Source organism: Epinephelus moara, chromosome 7, assembly GCF_006386435.1.
Source record: "Epinephelus moara isolate mb chromosome 7, YSFRI_EMoa_1.0, whole genome shotgun sequence".
Taxonomy (NCBI): domain Eukaryota; kingdom Metazoa; phylum Chordata; class Actinopteri; order Perciformes; family Serranidae; genus Epinephelus; species Epinephelus moara.
The window spans coordinates 37748270-37755919 of NC_065512.1; positions in this window are offsets into that span (position 1 = coordinate 37748270).

Here is a 7650-nt window from a genome sequence, read left to right on the forward strand (position 1 = left end):
CCTCACAGGCACTATGCTGCTCAATGTTATTTTTATGCAGATGGTCTATTTATTTTCTCTCTGCGTGCAGCTCTGTGGCCCTCCAACAGTTAAAAACTACATAGAACTGTGTAAGAAAATGAACATTATCTGTTTAAAAATGATAAAAAATGAACACATTTATTGTACCAGAGGTAATGTGAAGCAGCAGAGCAACCTTGTAAGTGTTTTTACATTTCACATTAAAGTAAATCAATCAAATCAATACATCCTGTTAAAACTATCCAGTTGATTAATTCAGCACCAGTTAATATAGCCTATGTTTCATGTTACATTATCACTACCACCAGATGGGATCTGTGGAGCATGTAAAAAACTGTGCTCTGCCCTTCGTAATGTGTCGTGTCAGTGCTCCATGTATTTCGACTGTAAGGTTGGGTTACTGATACAGTAAATATTCAGCTGACACTTTTGGTCAAACAAACATGGACTTTCATGCTGGAGAGTGCTGTTTGTGTCCTGTGTGAAACCAAAAGTCAACACAGTTACATGACCTTACATGAACTGTGCCTAACGTATGTCAGTAAGTTAACATCACTCATGTGTGTAGTTATTTTAACCGAAACCACCAACTTTTCCCAAACTAAACCAAGTGTTTTCCTAAAGCAAGGGTCAGCGACCTTTACTATCAAAAGAGTCATTTTGGCTTTTTTTTTTTTTTTTTTTTAAATTGGTCTGGAGCCACAATACATAGTTTTGCTTTATAATACAGGTGAAGCAGCCTATTACGTCTAAATAAGCCTATTAATATTACTAATAGTTCTAAAGGAGCATTCATTAATATGTTTTAGCACAAGGTGGCTACTCTGCAGTGGGCTATTTATGATTATTTGGTACTTACATGTTGCAGCATCAGCGATAAAAGCAATCTGTCCACTCACTAATAAGTTATCTGTTTTCCATTAAGACTTTTTCTTTTTTGGATTTGGAATCAATGGCCAGCCTAGCAAGGGAGTCTCCACTGCTAACCAGCCACCGCTATTTAGGTTAAACATTTTTACAACTAGGGTATTTAAGAATCACTTTAGGCCTACAACACTTACTTTGCTTTACTCTCGTCATGTCATTTTCAGCAGCAACAGGCAGCTGTTTTCAGCGAAAAAGCTCTCAAAACCCACCGCACACTACCAGCTCAGCAGCAAACAGCAGACAGTTAGAGACTAGCTGGTGAACATAGTGGAGCATTTAGCAGCTAAAGAGCCAGGAGTCCCTCAGGAGTTGGTAGTGACCAAAAACACATCTTAAATAGAGTGAATATTGAACTTACATTCATCAGGTGGACACAAAAAAGTAAAAAAATGATATATTGACTTTTCATAGTGTGGTTATTTGAGAAACCTTACCATTAAGATTTGGGACAGCAGTCAGTTTAGTTAACATTACAAGCTATTGCAATAACTGTTTCAATTTTAAAAGATGTTAAAAGCTACAAAGATGGAATCCAGCATGGGTGCCACACCTCTGTCACTGTGGGTGAAGAGATGAGTTTAGTACAGCTTTGTCCTGAACTCGGCCTGGTTATTCCATGCCAACCGCTACTTCGCCAGAGATGGGGACTCAACTTGTTTATCTCTAAAGGTGAGAGCAAGGTCTGGCACATTCCAGCTGAAGGAGCCAGGTCACAGCGACTCATCTGTATCTTAATTATGGCATCATCAATGAGGTAAAACAACAGGCTGATACAGTGGTTCCCAACTGTTCCAGCCCCAGGGTCCAGATTTCTCCTTAGTTATTAGTTCAAGTTCCACACAGTTTAATATATTCAATGTCTTGTGTTTGGCCATGTCTTCTAGCTCGTTTGCTGTCTTTATGAAGTAGCTGTCCATTAGCCACTCACTCTACAGCAAGAAATGGTACTTCAAATAAAAACTCTCTGCTGGACCTGCAACCCACCAGTTGGGAACCACTGGACTAATACGTACCCTGTTATTTTACCTCACAGATGATGTCATCAGTTCAGTCAAGTCATAGTGACTATGATAAAAAATGATTCCACTTAATCAATTAATGGGCAAAATATGGTTAAAAGGGGCACCCACTAGCTCACCTGGTAGAGCCGGCGCTCCATGTGCAAAGGCTTTGTCCTTACTGCAGCACTAGCAGGCTCAATTCCAACCCGTGGTCTTTTGCTGCATGCTATCCCCCCTCTTTTCCCCTTCATGCTATATCCATCCTATCACATAAAGGGTAAAAGCCCCCCAAAATATCTTTAAAAAATATGGTTGAAAAGTGAAAGTTAATTAGACATCTGCATTACAGATGATATTTCATATATTACAGGTGATATGCAGTGATTCTATTCTGTCTGCACAAGGACATGTACATGTTTTCTTTTTTCATTGCTATTTGGTGAAAATTTCTCATTATCATTATTTTTTATTTGTAAATACTGTGGCGACGTGGCTTCAACAGCTTCTACAGCAGCACTTTCCCAGAGCAAACAAATCGATATTGAAAAATGTAAAAAATAGACTGTAGAATGATACAGCCCAGTGCTGCAGACTGTGAAACAAATCAAGGAATCTAATCTAAATACGTTGTTGCAAATGTCACAAGTAAAAGATTAATATTGACTGAGGGAAATTAAGGCTCTTGGAGGGGGAAACTGCATGTATTAGACAGTTGAGACTGAAAAGGCACCAAGAATTCATTCAATTTCCCATCTGCCTCTCTCCACTCCTCGATTCAATATAGTTCAGTTTCGGTTGCAAAGGGTATTTTATTGGCATGACGCTGGTAGAGAAAGCCAAAACAAAAGGTGGCAAAAACATTTACTACAGACGGATATCAGGCTGCAACAACTAATACAGGAAGCATTTACAGTGATGTTGTTTGCAGATTTCCTAAATGACAACAGTCAACACATTTTAGTGTTTTTTTAACATTATGTTGTATCAACCCTGGAATTTTCCATGGGACGACAGACTGTTAAAACATTCAACTTTTTTTCTGTGTCGCATCCTTTTCTGCTCTTTGTCTCTACCCTCTCTCACATACTTTCCTATTTCACACATTAGCCAATTACCAGCACAAGGTAATCAAATCTGCCTTTCAAATCCACACCCTGCTCATCTGCTGGGCTAGAGGGATGGCATTAGTGCTCCATCAGTTGTGATCTTGGAGCTTAAGTTTCTATTGCATTATGGGGCTTGGCTGGGGCAGGTCAATTAGATTTGTCTTTAACGCAGCTGCTCGATGATGGGGTTTTAAAGGCTCTGTGAGTGTGGGTCTATTGGTTGTTGTAGAGACTTTCAAGGCATGTATGAGTTTTACTGTGTACGCCTGTTTGTGTATGCCAGTGTCAATGCATTGTTGACTTTCTGTTTAACATTACATGCTTCTCTGCGTCTTCTGCTTCGTGTGGTGGAGGGGTCAAGGGTTGCAGGATATGATGGAGCCAACAGGAAGCAACATCTGTTGTCTGATGTCTGACAAGGATGGATTGCATGACTGGTGCACATGGGGCGCATCCAGGGTTCCCAGGTCATGTGGTGCTTGCCTGGAGGTCGGCAGGGGTCAGAGCCCTTCTAGAACTTTCTCCCCCAGCAGACTCCAGGAAGCTAATCAACTTCAAACACCGGCTGATCATCTGGGGGGGGTAATTGCAAATCAAATATATCCCTCTCTCTGGTTGGAGTGCACCCTTTCTTTTCACGCCAAACAAGAGGCCACTTCCCGTTCTGCTCTCCTCTTCTCTTCGCAATTTGTCTTTCCCCCTCTATTTTTAGCTGCATTTATCTCGTAATTGTGATGGAGGATATTTCCTTTTGCGTGCGGAGAAACCAAGATGCAGAAGTGGAGCAGGAGTGGAGCAGAGAGGACAATCGGATTCTTCACATGTGTGACTGTACATGTATGGTACTCTTGAGTGCCAGCTGACAAACACACACGCCTACATGGAGCCAGCTGCCTTGAGAATACAGTGTCAGCCTTTGTGGAAACAGTTTAAAACCAAGCAACCTGCATTTATCCTGCATCAGCACAGCAGTATTTTCCAAATAATTCCTTTTGCACGTGAACAGTAGTGCTGCTGTAAAAAGCAAGACTCACATACTGTAGTTGCTGCATTATAAATGGCATCCTGATGCATATAGTTTTAGAGTTTCACATTTTAAGTGGGGCTGTGTGTATTTGTCAGTTGGTCTTCAGAATGACATCCAGCCACTTAAAGCCAGCTGCCTCCAGAGTGGTGTACTATATGGCGATCTGGGTGAGCTTGTTAAAGGACAGCCTCAAGGCTGGCTTTCTCAAATTACTCCTGTGTGGCAGGGTAAAGGAGAGCCAGCCGTTCTCCTGTGTGGCTTTACTTAATTGCAAAAGGCGACGACAGAACTGTCCCTCCTAAATCTCAGCACTTATTGGGCACAATTTCATGGCTGAGAAATACAAAAGAGCATTACCTTGTATTGTGTACATAATGTTCTCCATGTCAGGGGAGCGCTGATGGAACGGTCCAGAGTAGCTCCAGGTTTTTTCCTTGCAATGAGCCATGCAGGATGTCCTTACACGCTTCTATCACTGTGTTTCTCAGGGGTATCAGTGTAAAAAATGAATATCCTATAATTTCTCCTCTCAGCTCCAGGCGCTCTTTCAATTACAACCTTTCAATTTAAAATACTAAAGATCATTCTCCTCCATATCTCTGCCTGGGAAATGGGTGTGAATTTATGGAAAGGTCAAAATTAAATTAGAAAGGATGGGACCTGCAAAGAGCTGGCATCCAAATGACCGTCACTTCATATAAGTTATAGAGATATGTGGCCTACACTGGGGTGGCTCTTGGATTTGGCCTATCACTTTCCATTAACAATAGGGTTATGGAGAGCATTACATGCATTTTCACAGGGCTTGAGTAACTGATACGCTATTTCCCTTATCCCTTAAGTCCTCCAAGTGTTCGAGCATGTTGAAAAAAGTGCATGTTGATAATAAAAAAGCAATAGATAGGACTGCAGTCTTTTTGGAACAGCTGTCAAATAAAAAGGCTTGACGACAGACTGCTTTTCAGCACAAGTGCAGCTGTGAATCTGAATAGTGTTGGAGTGCAACGTGACACACAGTCATTTCACACAGCTGATCCTATTCGTGTGGACGTGGTAGTGTGAATGCATTCGTGTGTGATTTAATATATGTACAGTACTGTGGCTGATCTATGTTTATGTACTTACAGTGGCTGCTGTCGTGCCTTCCATTAGGTAAGTTTATCGATTGCTGCACTGAGATAATTATCAAGCATATGTTACGCCTTGCTGCCACTTTGGACACAAATGAGCTTCACTTTACTTCATTGACAATGTTGACATTCATTTGCAATACATGTCTGATGTCTGTACCTAATTTAATGCTAACATAATACACATACTGTTTGCCTATTTTTATGTAAAAAGCAAAATACAACCATATACAATAAGTCATTAGTTCCGAACCTCTTAATATGACCCACGGGAACATTTCCTAAAATAGTGAACAATGTCATCTAAACACCAGAATAGGTCATATATGACCATATATATTCACAGTTTAATACATGTGGTTGTGAAACGGTCGCAAATGATTCTCATAAATTATTTGTATGTTTGTTTGTTTTCCTACAAAAAAAAAAAACAGTGCACCCAAATTCACATATATCCCACGTACTTTGAAAGGCTGAAATCACATGACCAATGCACCGATGGTAGGAAACAGGGAAGTGGTCCTGAATGGGCTTATTAGGAGGCAGGTTGGGGTGATGGATGGGTCAAAAAAAAGGAACTTTTCCCCAGGACTTTCACCTGGAGTTGTGTGTTCAGAACCATGTGACCTCTGAGTGAAATTTGAGTCATTTTAAGGTACATCCTCACCATACTTCTTTTCCTAAACCTAACCACAGTAACTTTACGTTAATTACGTAACTGTACATTACAGACGTTAAGTCATTTATGGGGCACTAATTTTGTAGGATATCATACAAACCATTCTGAGGATACATTGCTTTGTTAGGTTTAGACAACAAACAAACCAAACCTAGAAAAAAAGATAACTATTGGGTTCTAATAAGTATGTTTACTACTAAAATTACATTATATTACTTTATGTTTTGATATTTTACATAACATAATGTGAAGTACTACATTATTAAAATAATTTACCACTGACTTTTGGTGACATTGGGCACCGACAGTAATCTTCTGAGTGAAAGTCCTGCGTTTTTTGACCCATCCATCACCTCTACCTCCTCCGTATGCATACCTCGCTGCTCATTATACTATGTTACCTGACTTTGTCTTTTGCTCCTGTCACAATTACTGCAGCCACTAGAGGTCACTGCCTAACAATAAACGAAAATAATAAGCTGCTGGTATAAATGACCTATCATGTCATATTTTGGAGGAGGGCAGTCTCGTAGAAAGGGTTTTTGGCCACTGTAATTCCTATTTCCACATTGGTCATGAGGCTAACCCCATTGCAGCTGCATTGTAAGAGATGGGCAGTGTGACACCAAACATCCCAATCATAGCTTTGATCCTACTCAATTGCCATACAGTAACAGTAAGTAAATTTGAAAACCTCTGTTTAGGAGACAGGTTCTTTGTCAATTTGAAGTGTAGTTGTTCTTTTAATGAAGTCTTTAAGGTTTAGTGTGTAGGAATTGGTGGCATCTGGCTGTGAGGCTGCAGAACTGAAATTCTTCCTGCGTGCCAAGCAAGTAGAACTATGGTGGCTGATGTGAAAATGTGAATGGACCTATCCAGAGCTGGTGTTTAATATGTCTGTTCTAAGCAACTGTAGGACAACATCGCATACTCCATGAAAGAAGACCCGCTCAGTGTGTAGGTATAAATGGCTTATTCTGATGGTGTGTTTACAACAAATGCTAAGCAAATTTTCATGTTGCGTTACTTGCGCAAATATATCCCCTGGAGTGTTTTTTGGATTATTATTTGCGAGTATTTTGCAATTTGCAAATAAGCTGTGCTAACGGTTGTAACTAATTAATTGGGGGAGGCAGCTAATGGCTAACTTAGGTTGCAGTACAAGTACAACCAATAGCTGCCTGCAAAGATGGTATACACAGAGGCTCCGTGCTCTGATGCAGCGTGAAATTCTACAGTCTTTGTTTCATTCAAAAAAACATTCTTACATTTGTAATGTGCACCTTTAGCAGTCTGTGTTAGTGTTTTTAATACAAAGTTACCTCAGTGTGTTTCTATCGACTGCTTTTACTTGCTGAGCTGCAGCAAAGGAATACATCAAGGTGTTACCTTGAAAGTCGCACAACATCGGTGATGAACCTACACAGACTCACAGAGTGAAGGTAACCGTTTCATTTCCCTAATGGTGGTGTCAGACTGTACAATATCAGCTTGATAATGGACCAATCTAACAGATGTGGGCATTGGAAACAAAAACCATTGTCAAGAGTGACAGTTGCTCATTTTATCCCGTGTAGTATGACAAAGGTTGCAGCATCTGGGACCACGCATGACGTTCAAACAAGTGGAGTAGCTTGTCTTGTCTTTTTTCTTTCTTCTAACTTATTTTGTGAAAAAAACAAACACTGATCACTCTTTCACAGCTGTGAACATGAAGTGAGGTGAAGTGAAAGAGGAATGGCGTTCTTCGTGTTGTCAG